We start from the raw sequence: 18,715 nt of genomic DNA on the forward strand, positions 1-18,715 counted from the left end.
GGCAGCAGCAGGGTCCACACAGACAGAGTGTGGTGGGCCGAGGCAAGGTAGACTTACACCCCAGCTTACCACGGTCAGTGTTGGGCTAGACAAGCCCATTTGACAGATGGGGAACTAAGGCACAGAGGGTATCTCTACACTCAAGTTCCCTCTAAGCTGCATGGTGGGGAGAGAGGCAATGCTCTCCCCCGGAGCACAGAGGGCTAGGGGGAGTGTGTGTGTTTGTTTTGTTTTCACCCTGAGACCCCTCCCTCATCCCAGGCCTGCGTCCCAGTCCAGAGCCCACAACCCCAGCCCTGAGCCCCCCTCCTGCACCCCAAACCACTCAGCCCCACCCCCACCACATAACAAATTCATTCCACACGTGGATGGGATCTTGCTCTACACAGCTTGAGGTGGTAAGCCTCCCGGCCTGGGTTGACCGCTCAGGTTGTAATAGCTGCGCAGGGCCCAAGCTTCAGCCTCTGCCACGGCGTCCGAGCACCATCGGCAGAGCGACTGGAGCTCTAGCGTGAGTCCGGCTAGCCCAAGCCTGTCGACCCGGCTGGGGGACTCGCTGCCCAGGACAGCATAGATGTACCCAAGGCCCAGATCCTCCAGGGCATTTGGGCACCTAATTCCCATTGAGTTAGGTGCCTAAATACCTCAGGGTGTAAGTGGCTTGCCCTAGGTCATGCAGGAAATCTGTGGCAGAGCAGGGTTTCCCAAGCCTGAGACTAGCGACCTAGTCGCTGAACTGCCCTTCTTCTCTAAATGATTACATGGTGGTAGCTCTGAAAGTCTCCAGTCAGGGATCAGAGCCCTGTGTACTAGGCACTGTGAGTGCATAGGGACCATTGATGTAAGGCAAAGTTCACCTCTGTTCAGGAGGGTCTCCACCATGCTTTCTACCCCTCGCTACAAAGCAGTTCCTGCCCCTGCCCCTTTTCCATGGGCCAGGAGGTCCCCAGAGTTAGTGGAACTGATGCAATTCAGCTGCATGTGGGTCTGGGCAGGATTTGAAACGGGCCGGGGTGTGTGTGTGTGTGAGAGAGAGAGAAAATTCATGGACTTGGTGCTCAGCTGCTGGTTGGTGGCATCCGGCAGGACGGGGCCCTACACGTAATAAATCCTGAAATGGAGACGTGGTATGTGCATTGGTTGCAGGGTGGATAAGAGAGAGAGGAATAAGTTGTAAGGCTAGGTGGGTCCTTTATGATGAAGCTGCAGCCCAGGCTTCCCCGTGATCCAGGCAGCAGGGGACGTATTCCCCACTGTTTCATATGGGAAACCCTACTGAGGTGAGCTAGAGAAAGGAGATGGGACACTTGGAGGAAAGTCTGAGAGTGAGCTGAAGATTGGATGCAGCAGTGGCAGAAATGTGCCCGAGAAACGTGAGGTGCTGCAAGTTCAGCCTCTACCCTCGTGGGGCTCTCCGAGCAGTTCTCCCGTGGCTGCGTGTCCCTCAGGTGACGAGGGAAGAGGGGGAGAGTTTCATTTTTTGCTGTGTGCCCAGGCAGAAGCCTTGGCTATTTAAGGCGAGGACACCGCCTGCTGCTGGGAGCATAGACGCCGGTGTTTCCATATGCTGAGAGACGGGTGAAGAGCATAGTGTTTTCCATTCGAGAAAGCGGCTTGATTTTCCCCCTTCCCCCTCACCTAGCTGGGCAGAGCTCTGTGTAGCAATTTGCAGCTCTGAGTCTCCGAGGCTGGGAGCTTGAAAGGGGTAGGGAGGAACAGCGGATGGCCTCCAAGTGACCCAGAAATGACGCTATATGAATCATGTGACAGGGCAGAAATAACCGGCCACAGTAAGGCTTGGGTGACGGTTCTTGTTCGGGTGTCAGCTGGCGGCATGACTGAAGTTTCAAAGGAAAACCCAACTGTCTGCCCCTCTTCTTGTAACTAGCTGCAGTGTGAATTAGCTAAAGCAGCTGTGTGAATTTATTTTTTTCTCCAGAGGGGCTCCCCCCACCCACGTGCATTACAGGGCACTACTGGGCACTTGCTCTGGTGTGTTCTCACAGTTCTCTTAGCAACGCATTGAGAAACTGTTTCCTCTTTCATGAGCAAAACTGAAAGTCCCTCAGGCGCCTGTTGGATTTCTTTGTGCCATTGCTGTGTACAAGGTTGGGATTAGAAAACCCCCAGGCCAGATTCTCAGCTGGTGTAAACTGATTGATTTAGTTCTGTGGCGCTAACACCAGTTCATACCAGCTGAGAATCCAGCCTTGCCTCCAGGTTCACAGAGTTAATATCGGTGGAGATGATGGGGCTCCATGAAAGAAACGTAAATAATTTTGGAGGAGCTGGGCTTCTGAGCACCAATGTGAAATCCTTGTCCTACCGATGTTAACGGGAGCTTTTTCCATTCACTTCAGTGGAGCCAGGATTTCTCCTGCCACTAGCAGCAACAAGACCTACAACCAAACATGACATGCCTGCTGTTAGCAACTGGCTTTAGAGCCGCATAACTAAAAGGCTGCTTTCAGTTCAGCTTTTCAGTCAGGTCTCTCATTCCCAGGTCCATGATGCAGTAGAGACCTGAGTGCCTTGGCTTGTTAGGGTTTGTCTACACTGCCATCCCAGAGTGTGAGTACAGCTTCTGTAGACTTACCCAAGCTAGCTAGCTTAAAGCTAGTTCATGTACCGGAGCAGTGAAGCCAGGCAACGTACGCGTCCGTGCGTGTTGTACATGTCCACCTGGAACCCTGGGTAATTACTCATGTTGCTAGCCCATGCTGCTGTGGCATCATTGCATTAGTACTAAAACTAGCTAGGGTATGTCTACACAGCCTGCAGTCACACCCCATGATTGCAGTGTAGACATACCCTTAGAAGCATTGTAGTGTAGTTACTGGTAGCAGTGACTTCTATCTAGTGATTAGAGTGGGGGACTGGAAGTCCGGACTCACCTGTCCCATTACTAATATTACTATTGGACTATGCAATCTTTGGCAAGTCACTTAACCTCTCTTCATCTCAGTATCCTCCTCTATAGAACAAGTATAATAATCTCTGCCCCACAGGGATCTTACGGGGTTTATTACTTAATCTTTATAAGATGCTTCGCAGTTCTCTGTTGCAAGATACATGCTACAGTGACGAGATTCTCCAGGCCAAGCATTTTCCAGGGGTTTATGGCTGGGGTTTTGCATAGCTTGAAGTCACTTGGCCTTCATCCTGGTGCCCTTGACAGCACTTGAGACAAGCACAGAAATGTTTTTTCCTATTGCTTACACAGCGTATACAGCAAGGGCTTGATTCTGAGGTGCACCGAGCACTTACAACTGCAGCTGAAGCCGATGGGAAAGGCAGGTGCTCAGAACCAGACTCTGAAGGCAGCCTTGTGCCCAGGTGATTGAGACTCATTCCAAGGAATAAACTTGTCAGGAATGAATGGGAGCACGGTAGCCTTGTCATTCTGACAAGGGCTCGTGTGTAGATTCATTTTTTTTTTTTTTGGTATTGCAGTTGCACTGTAAGGTCCCAAGATCAGGGCCTCATTAAGCTAAGCACTCCACAGGCGGTTCTTGTCCTTAAGATCAATCCAAACAAAAAGGCACAAAGAGGGGAAGTGACTTGTCCAACTTCAGTAGGAGAGTCAGGACAAGAACCCAGGTCTTATGGGTCCCAGTCTGGAGCCCTGTCCATTGGACCCCAAGCTGTCCCTCATCAGGGTTCGTTTGTGTGTGACTGTATTCCACAGGATATGCACGCACACACACAGCAGTTTCTCAGCCCTTGATAAACCAATCAATCCACTGCCAGCCCATTTTTATAATTAATCTTTTGATTTTATCCTTGCTCCTGTGTCTCTGAGGAAGGCAGAAGCTGAAATACCATCCTATAGTGGATTCAGTTCTGAAGGCAAAAGAAAACCATATGTGTTCGAGAGTCCAAAACCAACCACATCATGTGGGATTCAGATCATTTCTTGAAACATGCCTGCCTGTTTTACGTCTCCTCTTCTTTTTCTTCTTTCTTTTCCCCTTTATGTTTGGTAAGTCTCTCTGCCCACATGTGGCCACCGCACTAGACTCGTGCCATGCCTTTTGAACTTCAGGTTAGTTTTGTTGTTTCTTAAATGTTAAAATAATCAAGTAGAAAGAGCTCCTGTAGGTGCAGTATTTACTGAGACAGCTGAAAGCTTTCGGTAGAGGTGTCGACGGGAGCTGGGGGGTAACAAGTGGAGCTCTGTGCCAAGGGAGAATGTCAGCCAGTGAATGAGTTTTGAACAATTCTCACAGGCAAATGAGACTATACCTAACCCAAAATGGTACAATTTCCTTCCCTCCCCCACAGTGTGGACTCAATCATACCAATATGAAGGGGCTTATACTGGTTTAGCTAGTCCTGTAATAGGAAATAAGCAATTTTTCCTGTAGGGAAGGGGAATAACCTATGCTGGTAGGGCTTGTACCAGTATCGCTGGATCAGTAAAGATCACACTCCTACCCAAGGTGGTTCTCCATGCAAAACCTATGTTGACCACACCTTGGAGTACCTGAGAATTCAGGTCTCAGTAACACTCAGACAAATGACTTCAGGTTCCTTAGGTTTGTGATTGCTGCATACATATTCTGGGTTCCAGGGCCGGGTTCTGCCCTGAGTCACACCTGAGCAGCCTGCCTGGCTTTGCAGGGGCAGCCCATCCTTGGTCCCTAGTAACTTTTTTGTGTTTTGAATACAGGGGGGAAATTGTAAAGGCAGCTGGAAACTTGAAAAAGTAAATGGTGGCTCTTCTCCCTCTTCCCTTGCACTGTGACCCCCTTTTTGACAGCAAAAGTTACTACGCGACCCCAGGCAGGGAGGCCAAAGCCCGAGCCCCTCTGCCCTTTGTGTGTGTGCGCGCAGGGGGTGGGGGCAAAGCCCTAGCCCCATTGCACCAGGTTTCAGCCCCAACGGGGGGTCTGTAACCTGAGCCCTGAAGCCCTCTGGTTTTGGTCCCAGGTAGTGGGGCTCAGGCTTCAGCCCTGGGCCCCAGCAAGTGTAAGCCAGCCCTGGTGACCTCATTAAAATGGGGTCACAACCCACTTTGGGTTCCCAGTCTGAGAACTGCTGCGTCAGTCACTTCAAGTAAGTGACACTGAAAGAGCTGCTGAAAGCTGGGGAGAACAGAGTTCAAGAGCTGCTGATCTGTGGGTGAACGTGTGGAAGGTGCTACAAAGTTGAGACACACATTTTAGCTACCCTGACAAACAAGGGGAGGGCTTGGGATTATTCATCGATTTTTAGAAGATAAATCGACTCGCCCAGTGTCTCACAGTGGGTTGTTGTCATGGGTTTGATTCTCAGTTCTGCCTTTTGACTCCCGGCCCCTTGGCTCCAACCTCTAGAGACACAATCTCTAGGATAGGCTAGATGGACCATTGACCTCATCACATGGGATTCAGATCATTCCTTGAAACATGGCCTGCCTATTGGATGTCTTGACCATGCTCTTCATTCTGAAAGCCGCCTCCATCCAGGCCTTATGTGGGCTGCTTCTTTACTCTCTTTTGCGTGAATGGGATTGAAACCCAACAACACACTGACTGTAAAGGGATCCTGGCCTTCCTTAGTTGTGGCATTGGTTGGAAGACTTTGTTTGAGGAACCCCTGAAGTATGTATTTCATTCCCACCTCATTCAGCAGAGTCACTCTGAATATTCATTGCTGTAATTGGAGGCCAGGTTCTCCTCTCTGGTTTAGAAGGTAGGAATATAGAACTTGCCATACTGGCTCATACCATTGGTTCAGCAAGTCTGGTATCCTGCTTCCAAGAGTGCCTATTATCTCTTGCTCCAGAAGACTCAACCTTCAGGAGTTCTGTACCTTGCCTTTTGTACTCTGTACCTGGTGGGAGGTGCATCATGGAATTTCTTCCCGGTCAGCTTCTGCTTGAAGCAAGCTATGTGACTGCCCTTATCTAAGCCATGCATAACTGTGAATATATTGGGTCGTAAAATAATTCAGTCTTTTAAAACCTCTAGCTAAGATACTTGACTTGATGACCGGCTGGCTCATTGAATTGCACGGACAGGCAAAGACTGCAGGCTGCACGAAGAAGTATTTGCACACGCCCATATTTATTTTTATCCCAAGTGAAGTCTTTTATGGAATTTAGCAGCATCTTCTAGGGAAGGGAAACTTTGTTTTAAGCATTTGTTTGACTACTTGGCTGAGTGAAATGAGGCCCTCCACTGAACTTGATGACATTTCTTTGACTGGCTTTGAACACCCCATCAATCAATTCCAAAATTTCGGGGAATGTTCTAGGCATCAATAGCCCCCCCCCCAAAAAAAAAAGAAAAAAAAAAAAGAAAAAAAAAAAAGAAAAAAAAAGATTTTGGTGAAAACTAGGAGGAGGAAAAGGGGAAGGGGCAGGGGGCAAACCCATCAACTTCAACAAGGTCTATAATTATCTATAGATCACAGAACTGTCTAGAACAGATTCTGCATCCGATGAAGTGAGCTGTAGCTCACGAAAGCTTATGCTCAAATAAATTGGCTAGTCTCTAAGGTGCCAGAAGTCCTCCTGTTCTTTTTGCGGATACAGACTAACACAGCTGCTACTCTGAAACCTGCTAGCATAGAGAGGGTAAACTTTTATAAGCCATGACTTTCCCCTGCTTGAAACCAGGATAAAGCCACTGGTGCAAATAGGGGTTTACTCTTGTTGGTATCCAGGGTTTCAACCCATGCAGCAATCAAGGGAGGCCCAGACCGATCGTGAGTGTGGCCTACTAAATAGGACACTGGACTCTAGACCAGGAGAGCTGGATTCTATTCCCAGTTCTGCCACGGAAATGCTGGGTGATCCTGCAGGTCATTGGCTTCCGGTTTCCCCATCTGTAAATTGGTAAGAATACTTCTCCTCTTAGCTGGCACTTTGAGATATATGGAGGAAAAGCACTATATGAGAGAAAGCTAGGGGCAGGTAACTATGGATTGATTGTACTCAATTTGGGTTGGTATCAAAAGAACAACGAAGGCTCAATAACTTGCCAGAGTTAGAGACTGACTTAATATTGTTTGTCTTTAAAAACTTTTGGAATAAGATGTCATGGTCCGAATATGAATAAAGCATATTTGAGTCAAACTCTGTGGAAGAGACACTTGGTCTCATATGTCTGAGATTCTTTGGTTAGGGGGCATAACGCTGTGATTCTTTTGTTACATTCTGTTTTAATTTCTCAGAGAATGAAGCTTCTGATCAGTCATAGCCCCGTGGTTTGAAGAATTCAGTGCCACAATTTGAAGACTGAATTCTTCCAAGCAGTATTTGCAAGCTCCAGGTTTGAAAGGCTCTTTTGAATATTGCACTGTGGTGTCAGTACATTAATTTCACGGATGCGGTCTTTGTGAGTCCGATGTGAGAGCTCATATGTTTTTGGTTTGTGTGTGTGTGTTGAAGCTCCCAATTGTTTTGATGTCGTTAGAGGCAAGCTTGTGTCTCTAGAGGTTGAACTAGTTTATTTTGTGTATATATAAATTCAAGCCTGGCAATTTTCCCTTAAACACACCAGGCCCAATTTTCCTTTATGCTAAGGCCTCTTTAAAACTCCTTTATACAGTAAAGGGGATGTCACTTATGTTTGCACATGCTCTTAGGTCCCTGTACACTGCCATAGCAGTACAAATCAGTGCCTTTTATTTTCCCTTTAAATGAGAATCTGGCACAATGGGGTCAAGCAAACGGAATGGAGGACAAGAGAGATGGAGTCTGAGGGCTTGTCTACACTGGCACTTTACGGTGTTCCAACTTTCTCGCTCAGGGGTGTGAAAAAACACCTCCTGAGTGCAGCAAGTTTCAGTGCTGTAAAGTGCCCATATAGACAGTGCACCAGCGCTGGGAGCTATGCTCCTGGTGCAGGTGAGGTTTTTTTTTGTTTTTTTGTAAGAACGCTGGGAGAGCTCTCTGCTGTGACGATACAAGCCACGGCAGCGCTTTAACATTGCCAGTATAGACCAGCCCTAAGTGGAGCAGTCATTCTATGCTGCAGGTTATTCCTCGTCCCCACACACACCTTCCTCACCCCCTTCCCCCATTTTGTTTCTTTCCCACCCCCGTTTGGTTGTTGCAGTCTACATGTTACCAGTTAGTAGGTTTTGCTGTTATGTTGTAAAGGATTAATTCGTTGGCACACAGGCAGTGAAAAGGTTACTACTGGTTTTATTTCTAATTTTGTGGTTGGAGACCGGCACTGTATTTGTGGATTTTTATTTGCGTCACTGAACCCAAAAGTTTTTATGTTCTCAGAAATTGATTTTGTAACTGCTCAGCCATGAAAGCCAAACCATGCAGTTTAATGAGAACTGAGTGGGGAAATAACAAAATGAGATTCATTGTGAGGGGGGGAAAATGCGGGAAGCAGACATCTGCATAATATTTATGGGAGGGAAAAACTATCTCAGATGCAAAGGAGATGTTCCAGGCAAACGATGCTCAGTGATCGATCGAAGGCCCCCATCCCCATAATGTTAGAGTGCGTCTCAATCTGAAATGTAATTCTCCTCACAGTACCATGGTTTAGGTTGGTGATTTTGCTCGTAGCTTGCCCTAACCATCTCACGGAACATTCCTGCAGTGAAATGCACTAGTACCAGGTGGGACCTTGTGCTGTGGGAACTAGTATAGGTATCAAATATTTCTATCTCCTCAGAGATGAGAGCCCTATCGGGTGGGGCACTGTCACAGATGCGGTCAGAGACTAAATGGACAAGCCAGACAAAGGATAGGGAAAACAGATGATGTAACTTGCCCAGAGTAGAATCCAGGTCTCTTGATTCCCAGTCCAGTACCCTATCTCCTAGACCATGCCGTGCTCACAAAAGGTACCCCAGTTACATTGATATTGAAGAGGAGGGTTTTTAAAATTTACAACCTGAGTTTTGGAGAGGCTGAGTCCCATTGACTTCAGTAGGAATTGTGAGTGCCCTAAAACCCAAAGCTGTGCTCCCATTGATGTCTGTGGGAATTCTTTCGTACACTTCGATAGGAGCAGACTTGCGCCCTAAACTTGTATGGATGGGTTTTCATAAAAGGAAGCATGAAATGTGCCCAGAGCAGAATGAATGTGACATCCCAAGATCACCTGATGAAATCTACACACTAGCAAGAATAAGAACAAGGCTACATATTTTCACAATTTTATGGGAAAATACATCAGGCATGCTTAATTGGTTATTTGGCATGTGTCCTGCTATCTGTCTGAGGAGCTGGACTGCTGATTCTGCTCTCAGCTCTCACTAGCCAGGCCAGTTTCAAACCTACTGTGCAAACAGAATTTCTTCCCTCTGCAGGTGCTCCGCTACCTGGAGGTATGCCAAAGAATGGGGAGGAGATGAGCTGACCTGGGGGGAAAGGACAAGATGACCCCCCCCCCCCGTCTTGCTGTGAATTTACCCTGCAGCGCTTTTCAGAAATGCAGTTGTCTGGCTTTGGATGATACTAGTTGATGAAACCTGTATATCCATAGCAAGCACCCACAGCCAGTGTTTGTTAATTAGGAGTGGCCCATGTGGAAGTATGGCTTGTATTATTGTAGCTGTTTTCCTGTGCCGTCTGTTGAGATGCATCTTGCAATAAGGCCATTTCCTTGAATCTGACTGGACTGTTGTGTGATCTAGTAGTAGAAATGGGAGCTCTATTGTGGGCTCTGCCTCAGCCAGAGACCTATCTGATGCAATGGTTAAAAATCGATTTTAAGGGTTAAAACTCCACTTGGGAGTGGAAACTCCACTGCAATCTAAATTCTGGAGGGATTGCTTTCAGTCCAGAATATGATATCCCAGCTACTCCATGTAATAACATACAAAAATGTGATGCTCAGGTCTGGTCTCTCCCATGTGTGTGCCCTTTATAAATCTTCAAAAGTACTTTATGAAGATTTATAAAGCAGAAGAAATACAATCCAGTGAAGAGACAGTCAGACAAACTGCAGCATATCATGATGGCATAAGGGAAAAAATATTCCAACAAGTAACCGATTAAGAATTGAAACTGAGAATCAAATATTTGTAAAATGAGCTTTCTACAGCTCATTTCTGTCCTCTCTGACTGTGACTCAGGAATAAATAGGAGAGCTCGCTTTCTATAGAATCTCTTGGTCTGAGGGGTGTGTGGGAGAGTGCCTACAGTCATCCCTTAAATTAGTCAGCCTGTTGCACTGGGTCACCGCTTCGTGACGGTCTCTTCACTGCATTGAGCCAAGGCTGAAGTAAGGAACAGAGCCATGTGCATGAGTGGCCTGGAGAACTTTCCGTTTAGTCCTGTATGTGGTGACTGACTTGGCTCCTTGCCCTTGACTCAGCATGGCCATTCTTTGGTATTAATTTTCTAATTTCTAACTTCTAATTTTCTAAGTCTTTGGACTTCAGAAGTCTCCTGTGGTTTGACAAACTGCTGGCTCTCTCTGACAGCTGCATGTGGGCAGCTTGTGGCTGGAAGACTGACCGGTAAGGCAGGGCTTTCAAGGTCCAGTGGAACAGCATTCATGAATCCTGTATTGCTTTGGTGTATTGCAGTTCCAGGGATTGTCACTCTTCGCATGAAAAGCAATCACTTTAAGACAGAATGATCTGGCTTTCTGGGTGGGGGTGGGTGTTCAAGGGGCAAGGACTAAGAGGAAAAATGCCCAATACTGAAGAAGGGTCCAAACCACAGGGCTACAACAGATCTCCTCTGCTGTCACCATGCTGGCCTATGGGCTGGAATGTCTAATGTTGCTTCTGTGCACACCTGAATAGGGAGCTGGCATCAGTGGATCTGTGCAGTCATGGATCCTGTAACCTGCCCTTTCACCCTGTGTGCCGTCCTGGCTCACCTTAGCTCCGACACGTTCTGCAAAGCACTCTGAATACAGAGGTCTGCCCCACCCTATAAGACCAGTTTACCCGTGGCACTTCTGTAAAAGGTGCAGAGGACCGGCTGTTGTGGGAAGGGAATGCACCAACGTGCTGCCCACCCACCCCAAACAAACCTTTGTAGGCCTGACTATTGGAACATTACACTGGATATTTGAAGTGTTCAGATGTTTCTGCAAAGATCTAGAAACTGTAATAACCTTTAATAAAGCCACCACCCCAACACCTTTTAGCTGAGTCCTGTTTCTCTGTTTCAGTCTAAAGCTCTGAAAAACCACCATGCCTGAACTAAACAGAATTCATCTCCCTTTTAAAAACCAGGGGCAGGGGAATTCTGGCTTTACTGATGTGAATGGTAAAACGGCCAGTGACTTCAGTACGGCCAAGGTTTCGTCCCATAACGGGATTAGTTGATGCTTGGTCACGTCTGGCTTGCGCTTCTTGCCCATTTAAACATTTTGCCAGTGCTTTCCTTGCTAAGTAGTGGGTGTCTCTGTCCCAGAAATACATAACTGCTGGGTCATTTGTATCAGGATCATTGTTGTTTAGATGTGTTAGGGTAGAGAGTACAAGTCGGGGGCTCCATTGTGCAGCCACTGTACAAACGCACAGTAAGACAGGCCTTTGCCAACACGAAGCTTAGAATCAAATGACCTGATCCTGGAAAGAGACCTATGCAAGCAGACCCCTGTGTCCACATGGCGCCCCACTGACTTACGCACAGCATCATGTGAACACGGGTCCACTCCATGTTCTTTTTGCAGGATCAGGGCAAGACCGGAATTATCATCCCAGTCTTACAGAATGGGGGTTGAGGCAGAGAGCAGGATTTCAAAAGCCACTTTCAGTGGGTCTAGTGTTCCAAAGTTACATTCAGAGGTCACAACCTTCCTTGCAAAGGTTCTGAGTACTCCGTTTGCTCCAGTGGGAGTTCTGGGTCCTCGTCGGCCCTTCTGAAAATCAGGCCCCGTGTGCTGGACGTCATCTTGCAAAATTGTGGTTGCATTTGGTTTTATTTTTTAGGATACTGCAGCTCCCATCTGCACAACATGCTATCCGGGGAGTAACGTATCTGAGACTGCTATCTCTGGGGTCACCGCGTGCAGTATCACTCTCAGTTGCATGAAACTGCAACCAGAAATTTAAAAAACAAACCAAAAAAACCCTTAAATTTCACAAGGCTGCTACTTTCTGACTTGAGGTAGGGGTGGGTGTGTGTGGGCAGTGAAACCCCGCATTTACACCAGATAACTGTGCGTAGTCAGATTACTGGTAAAATAAACCAGCAGCTAGTTTACGGGAAAGCATAATCCAGGAATGCAGGTCTGCTGTGCATTCCCAGTGGCTGCTTGCTATTTTAAGACTGCTTTATTCTTTAGATGGCTCTGTTGCCAGAATGCTGCCAGCTTAGATGAAACCTATCCTGTATTGTTTCAGATGATGCTTGTGCTAGGAGCGGTACACATACAATTAAAAAAAAAATTAAAATAAAAAGCCCCTTGTCCTAAAGAGTTTATAGTCTAAATAGACGAGACAAGCCCAAACTGGTGGTTGGGAGCAAAGCAACTTGCATAAAGTCACTCAGAAGCTGACCTGGGATTAGAACCCTAACCTCTTCTCAATTTTAGTGCAGCATTCTACCCACTGGACTGTGCTATCTCTGTCCAATCTAACGATTGCAGCCCAAGATATTGTTCTGCCTGCTAATGATTCTCCTATCTCCTGATACTTGTCTCACATTGACTCAAGTGCGCCCACCTTCTAGTGACCCACTCCACGGTTATTCACTCGTATGATGAACGGTTCAGTTTGGAAGCTACAGCCATGCACGTCTGGATAAAGATCCCAGTACTGCGTGACTGCCACCTTTGCTTTGCCATTGCAACTGTTGCTGAACTATCCAGCAGAGTTGTTTATGGCCAGGGATTGCAGCCCCATCCTGAGCATGGCTTACCGGGCTCTTCCTAGCCCGGTGTCGCATGCTTTGGCCATGTACATATGCAGAAATCCACAGTTGTCTTTCAGAGAACTGGTCGTAAAACACATGCTTTCCAGCCACCTACCGAAGAGGCAGTAATGGGCAATATAGTCGTAAATGCACTACAAGCAAGTCACATTCAAGTAGTGAGGGGTTTTTCTAGTGTGTTGCCACCCAGTGTGTGCACAGTAATCGCACATTGTGTGTTCTACTAAACCAATCCAGGGCTTTGAGCCCAGAGACCTTGTGGATCAAGCCCCCTCTATTTTATCACCTATTGATGTTTCATTTCCCCTATTCCTCTGAGAGGCAGTGTTGCCTAGTGGATAGCACACTAGCCAGGAGACCTGGGTTCTATTCCCAGCTCTGCCACCGGCCTGTGGGGTGACATGGGGTAAGTCACTGTACTTCACTGTGCCTCAGTTTTACCATCTGGAAAATGGGAATAATGATACTGAACTCCTTTGTAAAACACTTTTTGAGTTTGGTTGATGAAAAGTGCTGTATAAGAGCTAGGTATTATTGCTTACTCACCTGTCTTTAGATCATGAGCGCCTCAGACCGCCTTCTTGAATGTGTGGAAAGTTCCTCACATAACAGGCGCTACTGTAAATGCTAGTAACTCCATCATTTGTGTCACCAAAGAAACCCCAAAATAGCATTAGGACGTCCATGTCTGCTTCAGGACAGTCAGTAGGAGGCAATATCCTTCCAAACCAGTGGACAGGTCAGAAATAATCTGCTCTGTAGAGGGCAGCAGTGTACACCAGCCTTTCAGTGAAGATCAAGCATAGTGTCTGTTTGCCATTTAGTATTTGATACCCCCTCTCTCTGGGGATGGATTAGATCAGTGGTTTTCAACCTTCTCATTTGCGGACCCCTACAAAATTTCAAATGGCAGTGCAGACTCCTTTGGAAATCCTAAACCTAGGCCACCAGGGTGGGGTCTGTGAGACCACAGGTTGAAAACCACTGGATTAGATAGATCTAATAAATCTTTCCCATTTGTAACTTCTCTGATTTTTATGTATGCAAGTCACTGCATTACATCATGCAGACATGTAGACAGAAAATATTTCCAGTGGAAACTTGAGAAGAGACATTAAAGAGGACAAGAAATGCATGTTTGTTTTTCCTTTTAATTATAAATCTGATCTTCCCTCAAATGCTAAAATTCTTGTGTTTTACTGTAGACATGTTTTGGTTAATAAAATTCAGATAGACTAAATTGCTTTGAGGTGTGTTTGTTTAGAAGTCTTTGAAGCTTATGTCTGCCCTCTGGGGATGTGTGACATAGAAACAATGAGAAATCTCTTTTGAGGTTTATTTTATGTTAGGAAATACATAAGGCACAAATACTAATATTCCTTTTGTGTTCTTTCAACTCTTGTAGCAAAATTGAGATTGTCAGGCACTGGAAGCGTTTGGTGTTTTGAGTCCAACATAATTTTTATTCTTTAAGTAATCGTTTGTCTTGAAGTCGAGGCCAGAGATCCCAACCAGAGCATGTCCCCATTATTCTGGGTGCTGTACAGAGTTCTAGGAAGACGCTAGGAAGTCTAAATGTGGACCACATGCTGTAAGTGGGTGTAACCACCACATGGAAAGAATGAATGAGGTAACCTCAACAGGAACACCCAGTCCTCGGGAAGTGTAGACCAGCTGTGTGCACAGTTTTCAGACAGAAGGCAACGGATCACTCCTCATTATGTATGTGGTATATTTTGGGTGAAGTTAACCGCTGTCGGCAACTGTCTTTTCATGATGGTTTAAAGAAGGGTCATGCAGGAATGGAAATCTCCTGCCCCACTCCTGTCTAGTGAAACCACAGGGGGAATCAAGTTGTCGCTGTGCTGTTCAGCGTAAAGGAATAGCGCTATTGACTCCCAGAAGTGCCTGGTTAGTCGTTGTTGGTGGCTTATTTATTTGCAATCCAGTAACACCTACGAGCCCCTGTCGGACCGGGACCTATTGTGCTAGAACAAAAAAATGAGTCCCTGCCTCAAAGAGCTTTCAACTGTAACCATTTTTGCTTTCTGGATCCCAACAGGTGAAACTGGTCCGGTACATCAACAGACAGCGGCAGTGTAAGCTGAGCGTCTCCCTGAATGACCGGACAGTGGAGCTCAACAGCTACCCAAGATTCAATGACTGGTTAGACCTCGTCAATGTAAAGAAAGAAGTTGTACAGGTAAGGGACAAATCCACCAGTACAGAGCATGCCTGCCTCTTCAGTACTGGATTTCCTGACTGCCTGCTGGTCTAATTCAGACTCCTGACGTTATTTTAAAGCAAGGGGCTTTTTGCAAATGTTGATTTGCATGCACCTTTGTAAAATTATTCGTCTCAGACAACAATACTACGTTGTCTGGGTTGGAGTTGCAGAACGCGGCTTTGACGTGTGCTTGATCTGGAAAAACTATATATACGCTAGTCCAGATTATAACTGTCTCTTTAAGAAGCACGGGAACTTCTGTATCACATGTTGGCAAGCGTACCTGGTCTCTTCCTGCTTCAGATCTGAATGAGAGGAGATCAAACAGGTTTTGCAACATGTTTTGTTTCCAGCTCCGTGGGCGGCAGCAGCAGCTCCGGTAAAAGGCCTGGTGGGTCTGCGCTTCCTAAGTCCTCTCTCCCTCAACTGCTAATGGGAAGAGAAGATTCTTCTCTCCTGCCTAAAGTCCCTCTTTCCCCATCATCCCTATCCAGAGGAGCAGGGAAAATCTGCCCCCCAGCTACAAGATGGAGGTGCTTACTATGGATTGGGTACCTTAATACCTTGCTACGTTTATGGACCAGACACACCCTTCTTCCACCTACTACTCTTCTGGACCAGGGACTGCCCTTAACCTATTCACCTGGTATAGTTCAGAAACACCACCCTCCAAACAAGCCAGATGTCCACCTACACCTCACACTGCTGGCTGCAGTGGGCTGGAAACCCCTCTGTACCTGATACAGGCTGGGAAGGTGACTTCAGGTTATAATCTTGTATACTGAAAGATCATAATGTTGCAATTAATATACCCGCCAGGGCAGACTTGGGCTTGTGGGGGTCTCTCCTGTAAATGCAGAGAAGAACGGGATTCAACGGTGGAGTTTGGTTTCAGAGAAGTAGCCGTGTTAGTCTGTATCAGCAAAAAGAACGAGGAGTACTTGTGGCACCTTAGAGACTAACAAAGTTAGTTGAGCATAAGCATTTGTGGGTGGAGCTGTTTGCAGTTGGATCCTAGAACTTCCTCACTTTTGTCTGGTTGATATTTAACTGCGCTATTTCCCCTTGTTTTTGTACGGAATCTGCTCTCGGCAACGCTGCTGTACGTTGGGAACTGCTTTACTGAGCTCCATGGGTTAAATACTCTGTAAATTTTGCCTTCCTTTGGAGCTGTGCCATGGGGCTACGCCAATTTATACCAGCAGAGAATTTGACCCAGTGGATCTAGAGCTCTACTGATGTAAGAGAGCAGAGACTGTCCCACTCATCTAGCCTTGATTGGGACATACCAGAAGGATTCCTGTCTTAGTGGGTAAAGTCTCTGGGTCAAACTGAAAGTGTGAGGCCTTGCACCTGCATGGCAGAGGAGAGCCAGACTCCCTGGGTCTGACTTTCAGAGGTGCTGAGCACCCACAGCTGTAGTTGAAGTCAGTAGGCGCTACAGGTGCTCAGCACATGAAAACCATGCCTGAGGTGTGTGACCCCAGAAGAGCGTGTGGATCCTTTATAATTTAATTCTCCACACTTCAGAAACCCATGGCAGCTAAAAATTGACAGCCTCCCCCCCCCCCCCCAGCCCCAAAAAAAAAAAAAAAAAAAAGCTGGCAGCGAGCCAGTTATGACCGTGAGCCTCCCATCCTAGTGCTGACTCTATCTGTTAATGGCAAGAACGTACCTGCTTATTTGTATCCACTGGATTATGGGGAAATTTATGACTGCAGGAAACTGACATCAAGTTCGTCACTTGAGGCTGGACTCTGCAAATCTTACACAGGTCAGTGAGCACTTGCTCACAGGAGTAAGTGCCATTGGCTTCATGGGGTCCGTTCCTGGGAGCGCTCAGCAACATACACACCGCCCAGCACCCAGTGAACAGCCTGATGTTGATTCCCAGTGATTGCAAATCTCATAATAATCCAATGCATATGAATAAGCAGTGAACTCTCTTCCTGGTTTTGGCAGCCCCGGGCAAATCCCGAGGTCCTAGTTCAGCTTTCACGTAATCCTTTCTCTAGCAAAAGATTTCCTTGACTCCAACAGGAATAAAGATTGAGTGAAAACGGGGGGGTTTGTTGAGCTGGTGTTTGTGGAGTTCCTCCAGATTCACATTGCTATTAAAAGTGCAGAACCTGGCCCAGTAGTACGACTTCAGGACTGGGCCTTGCTGTCTTTATGTAGAACGTAGGTGGGTCATAGATAGCTCATAGATTTTTTTTTGGGGGGGGGAGGGGGGGATTACTGCCCTAGATGCAGCAGCTGCAGCAGTGCAGTCTGTTCCTGGGACTGAACTGCCAGGTTGTTCCTTGGTTTCTGCAGTAACTGCAACTTACACAGAAATTCTTTTTGCCTAAGGAACTCACTGAAAACCTCTTTACAGTGCCTGTAGAAAGGAGTGGGGAAGTACCTTCTGCACCCCATCCTGGGCATTTCAAGTCATCTGCGTGGTTGCTAGAATGGTGAGCAAAGATGTGTCTGCTCCACGCCCAGAAGAGCAAACTTTCTCACTGCTTAATGCTGTTCTTCACAGCCCCCTTGCTGTCTCCAATCCTCTTAGAAATAGACAAACCAGGTGGCTCTTGCTCCCACCATCAGAAATACCGGTGCCTTGTGCAGCATTTATTTAAATTGCTTTTTGATCCCAATTCTCCTTTTCCTCAGTTCTGATCCCGTTTCATTGCCGAGGGTTATTTGTTTTCTCATGCAGCGGCAGTCGGTTTGGGTAACATTGAGATGCGTTGCGCAGGAAATACTGGACAGACTTTGCTGTGTTTTGACTTTTGTGTGGGCTCATGGGAACGAATTGGGAGCTGCAGGTTGCGGGGGGCGGGGGAAGGAAAGACACTCTCTTAAACCAAAGACAGGATTGTACAAATCCTAGTTGGCTTTTCGCCGTTGGTGGTGGTGGTTTTTCATCCTCCTTTTCTCTCTGCTTGGACAATAGCAGTTAATGAAATCTGTTTTAGCTTTAGTTGATAGGCTGGTGGGGCTTTAATGCCTGGGATGTAAACTGTGCAGTGGGTTGTTTGTCTGTTTTGTGATGAGTTGGCTACTAGAAATTGTACACAAATCGTGGGACCATTTCTGTTGGGCTCTGGTTTCATAAGAACTTGTTTTTATAGAACCTGAAATGTATCCACATTGGAGCAGAGTGCTTTGAAAACAGTCAGAAGAAGGGTGCTATGCAGGGCTCAGTGTTCTTGTTTATGTAACATCTTTAGGGATGTTTTCCTGTAGTGTTCTAAAGAACACCATGCCTGTGAGTTGCTGGGGAAGAGTAGCTGAGGGAGTCCTCAGGCAACATGGCCTAATGGATAGGGAGTCAGGAGATATGGATTCTGTGACCTTGGGTGAATCGCTTCCCTTTTCTGTGCCTCCATTTCCTCTTCAGTAAAATGGGGATAATGAGACTAGATTGCCTTTTCTGTGCCTCAGTTTCCCCTTCTGTACAATTGGAGACTGGATTTCCTTTTTGTAACACGCTTTGGGAATCATTGATGAAAAGTACCTAGGTAAAACTTTCAGAAGTGCCTACATAACTTTGGCTACAAAGTGCCTAAATCTCCCTTTCTAAAGGGATTTAGGCATTCAGGTCAATTAAATGCTTTAACACTTTTTACCCGGAATCCCACTGATGCTTTTGAGAAATGTACCCTCCGTGCCATAGCTTAGTGACTCAAACAGAGATTGGGACC

General features: G+C 46.6%; 1 protein-coding gene across 1 annotated transcript in view; it reads left to right on the forward strand.

Annotated features, from left to right (window-relative positions):
* KSR1 (kinase suppressor of ras 1) overlaps window positions 1-18,715 on the forward strand; it is a 117,270-nt gene that overhangs the window by 42,693 nt on the left and 55,862 nt on the right. The window contains exon 2 of the mRNA XM_084651137.1: window positions 14,859-14,999. The gene's annotated coding sequence lies outside the window, so the exon portion shown is untranslated. The remainder of the gene's footprint in view (window positions 1-14,858; window positions 15,000-18,715) is intronic.

This window comes from Lepidochelys olivacea, assembly GCF_965140295.1.
Source record: "Lepidochelys olivacea isolate rLepOli2 genome assembly, chromosome: 17".
Taxonomy (NCBI): Eukaryota; Metazoa; Chordata; order Testudines; family Cheloniidae; genus Lepidochelys; species Lepidochelys olivacea.